The sequence below is a fragment of the Poecilia latipinna genome, unplaced genomic scaffold (genome assembly GCF_001443285.1).
Source record: "Poecilia latipinna isolate Pla-1442-1.1 unplaced genomic scaffold, P_latipinna-1.0 Scaffold110, whole genome shotgun sequence".
Lineage (NCBI taxonomy): Eukaryota > Metazoa > Chordata > Actinopteri > Cyprinodontiformes > Poeciliidae > Poecilia > Poecilia latipinna.
This window is the reverse complement of record NW_015112726.1, coordinates 428,019-443,324: the sequence shown is the minus strand read 5'-3', so window position 1 is coordinate 443,324 and position 15,306 is coordinate 428,019. Positions and strand designations below refer to the sequence as shown.

Genomic DNA, 15,306 nt, shown 5'->3' with positions numbered 1-15,306 from the left:
GACTTTTGCTGGAATAAATTGAATGTGATTTGCTTAGGTTTAAGTAAAACTGAGCAGTCTGTCAAAGAATATTTTTATCTTTCGTAGAAGTGATCAGAACAAGCTGTTCTTCACAACCAATAGAAAAAGAGCAACAGCTATGATTGATATAAAATCCCTTCATCCAATAAGGACAATTCCTTAAAACTGTGTGTATGGTTATTACATTTTTAAAGAAAAATTAAAACTAAACACGTTTTTTTTTTTTCCCTTCCATTTGTGTTTGGTGCAGATTTTTTAAAATAATCTCCCCGCCTGTCGTTTTCTGATAGAGGTCTAGGAAATCATGCATGTACATAAACATGGGGGGGATCATCTGGGCTGAACCGCCTGTGATTTGCAGCAACAGAATGGTGTCATTTTCCTGCCTAAAAAGCAGAGAGTCCTGCCCAAATTGATTGTGTCGCCTCATTGCTTCTGAGGCCGACACGGGGAGAGGAGTGGCCATAATTGAGAGGGAGAGTTAGCAAAACCTTAAATATATAGCAGGTGATATATCATTACCCATAGACTTGACCCCGCCTGACCCGCTCCAGCTCCCATGTGGTCTCCGGCTCGGGGCTGGCGAGCGGCAGACGGAGGGGTCTGCTGCCGCTCAAACGGCTAAATCAACAGCGTCTCGCCACGGCTCATGCCAGAGTGTTTTGCTTGAACGGTTTCATGAAAAACTAATCATCTGTTCATCATGGAGATCAAACATACGTGGGGGTGTCGGGGGGGGCATTGATTAGGAAAAGCAATCTGATAAAGCTTGAAGAACCAGTAGTCCAGATATAATAATTTCAAGATTAAAAATGACTCCTCCCTGCTTCTTCTCCCTCCTCCTCATCATCATCACTCTCAGCGCTCCTGTTAGCTGTATCTAGAAAAAAAAAAGTTTTCTTGTTTGTGCTTGTTTAAAATGAAATTATTAAAGATAAAGCCATTCTTTTGAGGATTAATTCCTCTCAATTTTAATTTATTCTTTTACATCTGAGGTTGAAAATAAAAAATAAAAAAGAAATTCAGAAAGAACAAAGCAAGCGCCGTTCTTCCAGGATGAGTACTAAATTTTTTATGTCTAAATAATGCCTTTAATCTGGTGTGTGATGCTATTTCCTTCTTTCAAATGAAGACCTCATCCAGTAATTACATACCTTATTGGCATGTTGACTACAAGTGCAGAAGTATCTTGTTCTGCTTTTGAAACAAACTCATAAGAAAGACGGTGAAACAGAGGTCAAGGTAATCTTACTGCACGTCTGAACCCCTCCCCAAATCTTCCCCCACAAAACAAGCAACAATAATAATAAAAAAAAAAAAAACAACAAGAAAAAAACAATGAGAAAGTTTTTAAATGAGTGGACAAAAGTGGAGTTGCTCCAACGAAACCATTTAAAGTTGGTCTGTGCAATGCTTCCCAGGAGATCAAAGGAGAAAAAGATGATTTATTATGAACAGGGAATCTCTCAGGCTTAAAACAATTATGTGCAGATACCCCTGAGTTACTTAAGCAAATAAAGTGAAAATAAATAGTAGCTATGTAATGTTTGATACACCCGCTGAATGTAATAACATTTTGTCATTTCCACAAAGTGGACTGGAATGAAATTAGAGGTCCCTGTAGCCTGTAATGAAATGCGGTGCCTCCCGACTAATGCAGTTTGTCATCATGTGGACATATTAATGCTCTCCTCTAACTTCCCTTTGACTGATGCTGGCTTCACATGCCAGCACGGACGTCCAGGACTCCGGCTGAAAAATTCCACACAATCCACTTTAACAATTTATACGATAAAATATGAAATGAACAGCTAAAATAAAAATGAGCAAAACTGAAGGCTGAACTGGAGATCCTCTTATGAGACATGGAATTTAATTTTTAAATGCAATACGGCCAGCCTGTTGACCTCATTTACAAATGAGCGATTCTCCCTTGTTATCAGGTTGTCACAGCACGATTTAACACTTAGAACTACAGCAAATCAGAATAAGATCCATGATCCACAGTGTTGAACCTCACCAGGTGTCATGAAAGTTTCTCCAAGGGCGCGTCACCAATATTCTGGTTTCTACTGGAAAATCTTTAAGTTCAAGTGTAGTGGGCTTATGCAATGATTAAAGGAAAATAGCAAGTTTACATTTAAATGATAAGTGAAAGTGTTGACTTCACTTATAATTAAAGTTCAGACTTAAATCTGACTCCGAGGTTGCAGAATGATCTGATACACATGCTGATGTTCCAAAACTCTCCAGTGTGGCTGAATTAAAAACAAATAAAATTCCTCCACAGTGATGCAAAAGACTCATCGCCAGTTATAGGAAACACTTGCAAGTTGTTGCTGCCAACACAAGCACACAAGCAGTTATTAGGTTTAGGGAGGAATGACTTTTACACATTTAACCAGAGTGGTTTGGGCAGCTTTTCGCCTTGATAAATGAAATCCTCATTGGGAGACTACTCTTTGTATTTTGTTAGGTTTTATTTGTGTCTGGTTTAAATGTTTGTTTGATCATCTGAAACATGATAACTCAGGTTTAATAAAGATAAAAACAGAATAAATCTGTAATTGAGCATAAACCTCGTCACGTCACTGTGAGGAACCAAAGTGTAAATCCAAAACGAACTGTGAATAACTTGGAAAAACTAAATCTGCAACTGAATAATCTAAACAACAAAAACAAAGGGAATGACAAATGAAAACCTTGGAGTTTTTACAGTCATAGTCAATAAATTAGAATATCTGATGAAGCATATTTGTCAGATTAAAACTAACTTTTGAAAATAGTAAGTATGTATTAAACATACTTTTTATTAAGCCCACATTTCTGTATTAAAGTCATTTTATTGGTCTCATGTAATGTTCTGATCTTGAATGTGTTTTAATTTTTTCCGTAAGCAAGAAATCATTACAATTAGAAATAAAAGCTGTGTGAAATTAATCTATATAAATCATTTTGTTTGACAAATTGAGTTTTATCAGGACAAATCTGAGAAATCAACAACAGGCATGTGAGAACTAAGACATACAATAATTAATAAAAAAATCTCATCAGAAAATTAGTTTTTTAAAAATCTCCACTTTGAAAAGTGTCACAAACTATCTCAATTTTTCTCACCAAAACACTCTTTATGTATATTAAAGCAAACTATTCTGCAGAAAATCTATTTTGCATGTTGTCCTTGTAGGACGCAGCCAAGGCCTGTGCTGAAAAAAGGAAAAATTAGAAGAGGAAAAAACAGCAACAGATGCTAAAACTAGTGTAAAATAATAATAAATAAATAAAAACACCAACAAAACTAATAAAAGAGAAACTTTAGACCTTTACTTTAGAAAGTAAACATTTGAAAGAGGCCTTAAAGTGAAAAAAGTGTCCTAAAATTTTACAAATATGCAGCACTTATTTAAAACCTCTTTAAGCTGATGCCTGAAGAAGCAACGATACAGGTTTGGATGATAGCTTTACACATTAAATATTCAAAGGGTAATTGTACACACTGTTATTGGACTTTTTTATTGGGATGTATGTTATATTCTGCACAATATTGAAACCAGGAAGACCATTATTAGTCAAGGCAACAACCATCAGTTTTCCACATTAAAAATAAAGATGAAGTTTTGATTAAAATCCCCTCAAAATAAATAAATATTAAAATTATAATTAATCAATTGTTTGCTATTTTAGTGACAGAATATTTAAGATATTAACATTTGTGCATGGCACTAAAAAATGCGACTGTTTAGGTTGCATCCTAAAATATAATAATGATAATTTACAGGTTTTTTTTCTGCCACTCAGCATTACAAGCCTTATTTTCTGAGGACGCAGCTGATAGAAACTTGCTCTCCACCAGAGATGGTGATCAAATGGACCACTGGGTGTCCCTCTGGGGCCAAAAAAGAAGAAATACGGTCGTGTCACAGCAGAGTACACAAATACAAATCCCCAAAGCTGCAGTATCTGTCGCACTTCTATTGCATTAGCGCTCATTACAAACGCAATACCTCAGGGCGAAAACTTGCAGATACACATTTTCAACTTTGCCTGTGCTTGTGTTCTACATTATAGCTAACCTTGAGTGCTCCTCTGGTGGCAATAAGTCCATTTATTGTTACCGTTAGGCAAAAAGAATACCACAGATAAGGCTTAGTGTGTCTAATTTTACTGTCACCCCTAAAAGCCAGATTAGGAGGGAAAAGGGAGGTCATTATTTTGTGCTGGGGAGGCGTTGGTTAATCTATGAATAATGTTATGGGTGAGGGTGAAGGGATGTGCAAAGGAGGGGTATTTAGGTGGAGGGGTGCTTAGATTGTGTTGTCTGGCAGCTCATCTATATTTTATGCTGCCACTCAGAGAAATGAAACAGGAGCCGCCCGGAACAAGGGGGGACCCTCTGACACTTCAAAGGGAAGTCCTATGGGTGGCTTCTTATTGAAGCTAGGCCTATACCAATGCAGACCCACATACGTAACCCCCACCAACCCATGCTGTGACGCTGCTGGGGCCTCATTAACCCTTAAACAGACTTATGAGGCGTGCAGCGATGCAGTGCCTAATTACTCCTCTAACACACTGGGAGAAATGCTCCCAATTTGACACATAAACTAAACAACACCCATCTTATTTGCTGGTTGTGCTGATCTGGGATGCTCCAAAGAGCAAGCGAGCAACGGATTGAAAACCAAGAGTTTTCTTAGCGATTGGCAGTGGCAGAAGCTTCCTTCCCCTTCTCTCCGTGCTCCCACTCTACAGTCATACAATAGCTGTGCTTCATGATTTGTGAAACCTGACAATGATAATGAGGGGAAAAGAAAGATGAAAGAGGAGGAAAGATAAGGGACACCGGATGAGGGGAAAACAGGCACATATCAAAAGAAAGGGTCTAATTGAGGTAACACAGGCAGCCAAATCCACAGCTTCATTTGCATAAAGCAGCGCAGCTTCATTTGGCCATCTCTAACGACGCTAATGTCTTAACAAATTAATTTTGCTAATTAGGCACGCCCAGTGGAACTCACCAGCAGATTAAGCAGATTAAACAAACAGACGCTTATTACCCCTGGGCGCCCTGAGAGGTGCATTTCTATGGGTATGATTGTCGTGCTGTATGCTCTGTACGCTACACATCTTACATTGTGTGACTGGTACCATCTAAGAGGTCCGAATCTAACAGTTTCTGTCAGCTGCTGGATACCTGCTGATACACAATAAAACAACAAAACTGTTTACAAAATAGCTAAAAAGGTTGATATTACCACTTCAGGGGCATAAATGTTTTAATTTCATTACGTAATTCATAAATATTTCAAGTGTTAGGGTAGTGGATCTTTTGTAAAAGAGCTAGGAAGATGTCATTTGAAATTCGATGTAATCAACTGCATGTTTTAGGCAATTGTTGCTACTTTGTAATCAAATTAACATCCTTTTTGTCAAAATTTAAAATGTTTATCTTTTCCCTTAAATCTTTTAAGCAATAAAGTTTTCTTTATCATTTTTTACATTTTAAACCATGTTTCATTTTTTGTGCTCTATCATTCTGAAAGCCCTTTGTGGTTTTAATCCGTGAAATGTGCTATAAAGTAATACTCACTTACTTAACTATATTTTGTAACGCATGGAACAAATATTATTGCCATTTCGCTTTTAAACTGTGCTGTTGAACATCCAAACTAATTGAAAAGCTTGTTCACCTTCTCTCCTCTGGAGGTGCTGCGCCATTACACTCTGAGGGAAACGACAAGAAAGCCTCCAAAGAAGACAGGAGTGCCTTCTTCACAAAATGACGACAAAATGAGAGTGGCATCAGATTTTAGTGTTTATATGATTCCTCTTTGTCTTTGGTAAAAGGTTTTGAGCTATTTCACCTTGTAGCGTTAGACTCAAAGGTTTGTTTTTGGTTGTATTTACCTAGAATGCATTGTGCTATAGTTTGCTTCCTGCTTTTGGATCAGTTATTGTCCACTTGCATCTACATGTGCATTCGAACCGCTTCACTTTAATCGATTACTTCAATCACTTCTATCGGTTTTTAGACAGACCATAGTTCGCTTTTTCGCTTTTTAGACAAATGAACTAGAGTTCAATTATAGTGGACTGAACATGTCTTTCAGTAAAAAATGTCTGAAAGTGTGTGCTTGCTTCATATTTCTTCTGTTTTTGCGTTTTATCACATATATAAGTGCTTCATGTTAGCAAACTGATTTTAATATCGGACAAGAATTAAATAAATACTAGAGGTATTTTTAAAATGATCATTTACTTTACTAAAGAGCTTTCCGAAGCAACCTAAACCTGTGAAAAAAAGTATATCCTTTTTGTCTAGTAATGAAATTAATGTGATTAACCACATTTTTAGAAGCTGAATTCAGTATTATTAGTCACACACAGGCCAGATTATTTCAGAACGTATAGAAGCAAGAAGTGCTTAAATGAAATTTGCTTAACTACATGAAGTAGCATAAAAATCCAACATATTACTAAAAAAAGGTATAGATTTGCTGCAAAGCCATTGAGATCTGTCAGTTTGGAAAGGTTAAAAAGCCATTGGGACTGAAGCAAACCACGAGAGCCGTTATCCACAAATGGAAAAACCGTGGTTGCCACAGTGGACAGCATCTGAAGCTCTGCAGGTCTCTCTGTCCTCAGTCAAGGTTTGTGTGAAAGATTCAACAATAGGAAAGAGCCTGGGCAACAATGGCATAAACCACAGATGACAAAAATAACACAGGAGCCCAACCCACACTTCCCAAACAGACTCTTTACAATCCTCAAGGCTTTTGATAAAACATGCTCTGTATTGCTAAGACAAACGTTTAACTTTTCTGAAGGTGTTTCCTGTTATATTTTCTGTTAGACACACAGCATTTCAGAACAAATAACATCACATCTCCCACATATGTACTTAGGTTATCCTAAACCGTATCCTTGAAATATCAACACCAGTCACTGGTGTTTTTCTTTTTACTCGATCTCCTGTCTTAACTCTGAAGTTAACAACTTCACCACCATCAGAGTCCAGCATTAACATCCCCAGTTTCCTGGCGTGCTGAAGTTTGACAGCTGCAGTCCTTTCTGGCAGTGGTGAAATGAATAGATTACGAGCAGTAATTAGTTATACAGCAAAATCAATGTGCTCTGGGGCAAGACCTGAGGCTGGGGCAGGAGGTACAGAGGCGGAGGGGGTGCATGCGTGTGTGTGTGTTTGTATGTGTGTGTGGGATGGAGAGACACAGGAAAAGAAAAGGAGAATAGAAGGGGGTGTCAGGAAGCCACAAGGGAGTGGAGAGAGAGAGAGGGGCTAAGGTTTGCGAAATAAAAGGACGCAGTGTTAGCTTGGCATGACTAAGAATTACTGCTTGCTGAAAGATTGTCAGAGGAGAGTCTTCACAGCATGCAATATTTTTTTTTTTTGTAGTTTTGGCTACCTTGTAAAAAACAAAACAAAACAAAACAAAACAACGACAACAACAGGACAATATTTTCCCCCTTTCTCAACTGAAGATATTTCAAACAACCCTGATGTTTCTTGTGCCATAGGTTTGATGACAAATGTAAAAATGATCACTTTCCGCAGGAATCTGTGAATAAGTAGTCCGGGAAACCGTGATTGTTTTTGTGTTTACCCAATAAACCATTTCCAATGCTTCTCTATCAGTTTTTTTTAAGCGCACATAAACTCCACAATGAGCTCTATGATTAACATTACAGTAACTCCAGAGGTTGTCAGCAACAAATTGTGAAAACTAAGACATGTCACTTTCAAGAAGAATCTTTCTACCATTGTTGAACTGTAGCTTTATTTAGACATGTATGCTGCATTTAGCCAATGTCAACTGATTTAATCTTCACAAAATTTATTTGCAAGTTAGTGTAATCAATGAGGAGAGTGATGTCTACTTATCAGTTTGGGATTGATTCAGTTCATTTTATTTCAGATCATTTGAGCTCAGTTCAGCTCAGATTAGGTACATTTCATTTCATTTCAATTCAGTCCAGTTCAATTCAAATACATTTTGTGTGATGACAAACAGCTCAAACATAAAAATAGATTTTAGCTTGCCCACAATACATGGGAACTCAGTTTGAATGTTTTCAGCTTTTGAGCATTAATTACATGAGAGGATATGTTAAATACAATTTTCATTTCTATTAACCGGGTTTATTTTTCTTTTCTTTCTTTCTTTTTTTTTTTTTTACCATAAATGTACCCCTAAAGTCAGCTGCTGGTGGACAGTTAATAAAGAAACTTTTCACCCGAGTTGCAAGTTTGAAATCAACCACAAAAAGCTCAATCTTCAGATGAGCAAATCTTTGTTTGGCTCTTCGCTTACAAAGAGTATTGAGCTGCATACGTGTGGTTTGGTGTTTGAGAAGCATATTTTTTAAGGGATGTTTTAAATGGATCAAGAAATAACACACAACATGCACACAAAAGAGACGGGGGGAGAGTAAGCTGGTGTGGGATGGTGGGGTACACACCCCCACTCTGGATATGCCCTCCAGTGATGCATCCTGCTCCTTTTTTTAGTGGCAGAGTGCTGGATGACCTGCGTGTGATCTCCTTCATAATTAACATATGCTTGTTAGTCAGGGTTGGCTGGAAGCACACACACGCACACACATGCACACGCATGCACACAATTGAGTCTGATGGAGAGGAGGGAAACAGGAACTGTGAGTTATATAACACTAAGGTAAAGAGTCACTGGAACTCGCAGGTGAATCAATGCATTCCTGTCACTTACACTCACATCCCTTCAGTTTTTTACATTCTCTTTCCTTTCGCTGAAGCTCACTTATCAGCTTCAGCGCCGCAGGTAAATCTGATCAAATTTGCTCAGAAAATGACTCTGGTCCACTTTAATAGGGTCATGAATATGAAGTGCTGAATGGGCACGTGTCATATTTGTCCAATTTATCCCAACCTCATTTGGACATAATGAAGACATGCACCTAGTTCTGATTATTCTCTGTATTTCCCATGGCTCTTGACCTCCAACTGAAAAGATAAATATAATCTCCTTAACCTATCAGGATTACAGATGAAAATCGGTGTGTGTGCAAATGCCAATTTATTCCCCAGCAGGAAATCCAAAAGTGTTTAATCATTATCCCTACATCATCGACTGTCTGCGAGGTTAGAGTGCCAACTAAGACAAATTCTTCATAAAATACTGTAAATTCTTCATGAAGAAGCACAAAAATGTTAACGGGGGGACAGTGAGAAAAGAACAGGACAGGAGGAGAAAATGAAAATTGGGAAAGTGTTCACATCCAAGTATGGTTTTCAGCTGCAAGCACAGAATTACTGTATGCATGTTTGCGTGAGTGTGCATGTGGTGGAGGGGGATGCTGTCTGGCAATGTGGAGGTGTCTAGTCGGTGTGGGAGTCAGTGTGGAAGTCTGTGTGTGCACGCGTTTGCACTCATAGCATCTCAATGACATCAAAGCGCTGTGCAAACTGAGCCCCTGGCAGCTCTTTAGAATCCCATCTCCCCGCTCTGTTTAAAGCAGGCAGGAGAGAAAGGACCCAAACTAATAAAAGAGGTGTTATTCAAAAGAGGAATAGGCTGCTCAAATGTGTGCCATGTCTGTGTGTGAGCGCAACTCAGAGAGGCCGCGAGAGGTAAAGAAGAAAGAGGAGAAAATGTGTAGAAAACCACAAAAAGATAATAGCGAGAGCAAAGGTGACAAAAGGGTAAAAAGGAACACGAGATCACAATGTTTTCCCAGAAGCCTAACATTTATCTCGCAACTTTTCATTGTTCGTTTGCGATGCTGATACAAAAAGGTTTGGTGACTGTTTGTACAATTGTGCAAGGAGACATCCAGATTTCTCAAGCTCTGACGTTTTTGGGTGAAAGGTTGTGCTTGGTGGAGTATATATATAAAAAATAAAATTTATTTGTAACATAATTTTTGTAGCAATTTGTCTAGTTTACTCTGGTTATTAACACTCCCATTTGTCACAGTACTCCCAATTCAATTCAATTCAATTCAATTAAACTCAATTCAATTCAATTCAATTCACATTGGTGGGATTCCGTTCAGTTGAAAAGAGCAGTGTATGCAAAAAAATCCTAGGAGTCTTTCTTTTGATTTAGATGTTAGCTACATAATATAATAATAAAACCAAGATTTTGCAAATAATAAAGAAATGCAATGGGAAAGTTTAAGTAACTGTAAGTCACAGAAAGTGCATTTCATATCTCTCATGCATTAGCAGCTTTGTTAATGTTAAAGGTCAAGCTATTTTCTGGTTTGTGTTTAAATACGTTTTTTTTTTTCTGTTGCTGTTGACAGCCTGCAGACACAGCACCAAATTGTTTTATGGTTCTCAGAGTTTCATCATCATTTTTTCTCTACAATAATCATCTTTACAATACTTGGAGTTATATTTTATTTTAACTGAATTTAATTCACCTAAGTTCCAAAGAGCAGGAACTCGTCTTGCGTCTCCTTTTAAGTAAATACAGAGCATGAAGTGAATATTTGTATTTTCATACATATGATTCCAAATATATAATTTTGTAGCTGTTTATTAGTGCAAAATGTTGCAAAATGTTGTTGAGATGGAAATATGACACCATGTTGCGCTATGTGTAATTTCTATTGATGTCTGCATTTCTATTCCACTTTCCCAACTTTTATTAATTCAAATCAAATCAATTGAAATCAATTGTCTATACAGGAAAGCCCTAACAATATCTTTTGCACTTCTATTGCTTTATAAATAATAACTGCTAATAATGTAACCATGAAGATGATAGCGTTTTCTTTTCTACTAATGTAAAAGAACAAGAAACATCCATTTATGTCCTGGTTTATGGGCTTTGTTATTGCTAACGGCTGTACTATATTTACACAAATTGAGGAAGTAAAAGAAAGAAACTACAAAACAATTTTGGATTTGTCAATAGTTTTTTTTTTTATTATTGTGAAGTTTTGGGTGTGAAGCGGAAATGACTGAAAATAAACTAAACTCCCTGTCCTAAATGCATTGGTCATTTCAAATAATTTTATTTATCACTTGTGTCTGAATATTTGTCAGTTTTTGGTCTTAACGGCTGCCCATTATTTGCCAAACCTGATAAGAGCTTCCAAAAAGCTGAGGTGAACATCTTCCGAGAAGTACTGCTATCCTTCTTTTCCAAAAGCTCTCACTTGAAATGCAAAGTTTGGGAAAAGTAAGGAATGAGATAGAGGAAGAGCTGCAGAGGAAACACTGCGGTTCAATTGATGCTGTAAAATGAAATAGTTTGTAAAAGGGGAAATAAATGCAGCAGTGGGCGGAAGATTCATGTGCTCAAATAAACTGGGGCTTTTGAATTTTTAATTGCAGCGGCCCTAATTATGGCCATCAGACGGTACTTCTAAACACACTCAGTGCACTTTCTCCCCATCGCTCTTTTCCCCCCAGCCTCTTCGGTTTGGCTGCGGACGAGGCCTCAGTCCGGGTGTATTTTTCCATGCCATTAATATTTGATGAAAATGGGCCAGGCTGCATCAGCTGCTCATCGCCACTAAGAACATGGCCTCCATTATGAGTCCCGTGCTTCCTTTCAGCTGCGTGCATTAGCAGAATGACAGAGCGCAACAGAAAGCACAGACGGATGTGATGTGCTAACTCATGTTCACACACATTGGTCGTGAGGGCGTGCGTGTGCGTGTGTGAGAGAGAAAGAGAGAGCTGGCTCGTCAACTATCCCTGTCGATTGATGCTATTAGATGTTGAGAAACAGTTGGGTGTGAGCTATAATTGAGCTGACACTAATAATGAAAGCAGATACTGTCTGGAAGCCCTTGGCAATATGCTAAAGATATTGATGCCTCTAATAATTCAGGGGCTCGACAGAGTGAGAAAGGATTTTTTCTCACCTTCAGATCTGGCTCAGGAAACAAGGAAATAAGATATAAAACGACTTTTAGATGTGCTACAGATTAATCTTTTAAAGTTTTTTTTTTTTTTTTCCCCCCCCAAGTCATCGGGAAGCGCTGACAATATATATAACAGCATGGGAGAGTTTGTGGGAGAATACCCCATTATCTAAGCAGTTAGCAGTAGAGGGCTAACATGCCGACCCTATTTGATTCGACAGCACCGGTGGTTAGCCTTCCTACACATATGTTCACACATATTTTATTTCCATGTTATCATTCACTGGGGATTGTTGGAGACCGATGTTCAGGATTGTAAGTTTGTGTTAAGCTTTGGTCAAGGACTTCCATAATGACCAACTCAACCTTGTGACTCCTGTCAGAGAGCCAGGTCCCTTGGGGTGTGTGCATGTTTGTGTGTGTGTGTACGCATGTGGGGACAAGGGGAGGGGTTTGGGGGGGATGTCTGAGTCCTAAACCCCAAGATGAGGTGGATTATTTAAAGGCTTGCCTGTCAAAAAGATGTTCTTAATCTCTGTCATTTGCTAGCAACCCTACAACGCTAATAAAGTGGAAACTTGTGTATCGTTGATGAATTTTCAAATCACTTGACAATTTAACAAAATTCACATCTTCTTCCTCTTCCTCTGGCTTTTCCAATTAATCATTTAAAATTATTTAAAGGGACAGAGTCCGTCACACTCATGTGGCCAGAGCCCAAAAATGTGGCTCAAATGGGAAAAGACTGAATTACAAGTTGGATTTGATGGCGCTCTAAAAAAAAAAAAAAAAATTGGGCAATTTTGAGTTGCAGCTCAGCAGTAATGCCAAATGGAAAGAGACGGGGCTTAGTAGAGTAGAAAGCCCCTGTCATCTCAAGCTCTCAGCTTGTTTGATCAACATAAAATTTTAATTTTTCTCTCAGAGTTGTGGCTGAAAGGTTGTTCTGCCCCGTGCTGCACGCGGCTCCCGTCTCCCCGAGTTTGCTGGTTGTGAGGCTAAAGCAAACCGACGAAAACGATAGGATGTGACACGAGCTCGCATGCAAAACCGGAGAGCTTCTAGCAGAGGAAGTCAAAAATAATTTTGCTCCTTTTATTGTATAACGTTGATCATCATGAGACGTGCTACTTCGATAAATTGCCCATTTGAGATTACCGTCTGTTAGGCACAAACGGCTGCAACATCATTAAAACAAATCCCGGACTTTTCCCGCAAATTATTATCTGCGGCAGAAAACTGCATCTATACATGTAGAAATAAAATCACCACCAGGGGAAATTTTGAACTTAATTACTTCAAAGGCTTTTCCTCAAGACAACAGCACAAAGGGTTCAGGACCCCCAAACAACTCTAAACGGGCTGCGGTCCCAACATGGTGGCTTGAATATTTCCTAATTGGATGATGGAAATCACACGGGCCTTTTGTTCAGCTTGGTGCACCGGGAACACGCCACACGCCTTTTCTCTATTTTTCATTTGCATATTCATTGAGGTATCAATTATTTATCCCTCACCACAATCACTCGCTACACTGGTACTGTACGTGCCTCCATATAAGATAACCCGGCGTGACAGGAGTTTGACTGAAAAATAATTTGGATTTGCAAAATCAATCTGTATAACAACAGATTAAACTGTGTAAAACTAAAATAAGTTGCATAATGAATTTAAACAGAAAATGTACATTAAAGTTTATAATTTAAAAAAAATATTTAATGTAAATGATTTTTAGGTGATAAATATATTGTTTTGGTTTTACTCTTTACTTTAGCTGTTAAGTATTGTGGCACATTTAGAATTTAACATGTTACATTTTTGCATTGCTTTACAGCTTTTCTCTTCTGTGCACACACTCATCCACACACACACTCACACACACACACACTCAGCCCTTAACAGCTGAACTGTTCTCCCTCAGCATGTAATATATGTTTATATTATGTGAGAACAGGACACAATATTTGAAAACCTCTCGAACAATAACCCGATATCCCCCCAAGACACATTCCTATTTGCACATTATTACCCCATAAGCTGCTTTTGTTGTCATTTTGTTATTATTGTCATTATTGTAGGAAAAAGATGAGATGTGACTAATCAGAATATTATTTCAACATTGAGCTGCAACTGACTATTACAGCTGCACCTCAACCAAATATGACCTGAGGAAAAAAAAAAAAAAAAGAAAAAAATCATGGCCTCACCAGCCAATACACTTTCTCCTTCAACACACACGTACACACACACGCGCACACACACACACACACACACACACACCTACTCACATACAAACACACATTCTGGGCAACACATTACAAGCCGTGGCACGGAATAGATGACCGCACTTACTTTAAATGTCCCATGAAGAAAAGTTTTCAGATTTTTTTCCCCTCCACCTCTCTCACTCCAACTCCACTGTTTCCACGAAGATGAGATAGGAGCTCTGGGAAAGTGTGCCTGCCATCGGAACCCATCCGTTAGCCTCTCTTATCAGATATCTACCGTTTCAAAAAAACAACAACAAAAAAAAGCATGTAGATCCATGTGATTTTTGTACATTTTTCCCCCCGTATGGTCCTCTACCTTGCACGGATGCAGACTGTGCTCTCTGTGCATCTGGTTGCACAAGCACAATCAATATGGAAGGGGAGAGCTATTTTATGATTGGAGAAGTTGTTGTGTTTTTGGTGGTGAAATTCATTATTTAGTATCTGAACCTTCAGCAATTCAGTATCATTTATTCATAAAGTCCCTTTTTGCCAGGAGGAAATGGATACAGCTGCAGCAGCCGAGAGAGAAAGAGAGAGCGAGAGAGAGAGAGGGAGAGGGGGAGAAGCGAGGGAGAAAGAGAGAGAGAAGTAAAGAAAGGGAACGATTGGGAGAGATGAAGGGAGAGAACATGTGTGTATGGGTGGGGGGTGCGAGAAGGGGTGGTGTATGGATTGATGATATTGATCAGGCAGCTCTTGAAATAAAGGCTCTATGTTTTTTTCAAGCTCTTGTGATTGACAGATAAAGAGACGAGACGGCTGGGAGGAGGAGCAGGGCCTTGAACATCACATGGTAGCACTGAGCGATTAAAGCAGATCCTCTGACAAGCGCAAGCAAGTCGGGTTCAAGCAGACTACAGAGGCGGAGGGGATGGATTGTGAGGAATCACTCGAAATGATGTTTGTTTACTTTGCAAAATCACAGGAGAAAGAAGGCAGAGGGGAAGAGTTGTTAAGTGCCGGAGCTGCGTTTGTGCTCGATGCGTCTTGCTTTGTAAATTTGTTCCAAAGAAACTGCAGCTATGGACCGTACACATGCTGACTAATATTGAAATGGCTGCTCTATCCATTGATTAATAACATGGTACTTTTGTTCAAGTATCCATTTAAGTATTTAAATCAACCTACAAAGTAT

The 15,306-nt window shown here is 38.6% G+C and overlaps 1 long non-coding RNA gene across 2 annotated transcripts in view; it reads left to right on the top strand.

Annotated features, from left to right (window-relative positions):
- LOC106944712 (uncharacterized) overlaps positions 1 to 15,306 on the top strand; it is a 41,534-nt gene that overhangs the window by 13,741 nt on the left and 12,487 nt on the right. The window lies entirely within an intron of this gene.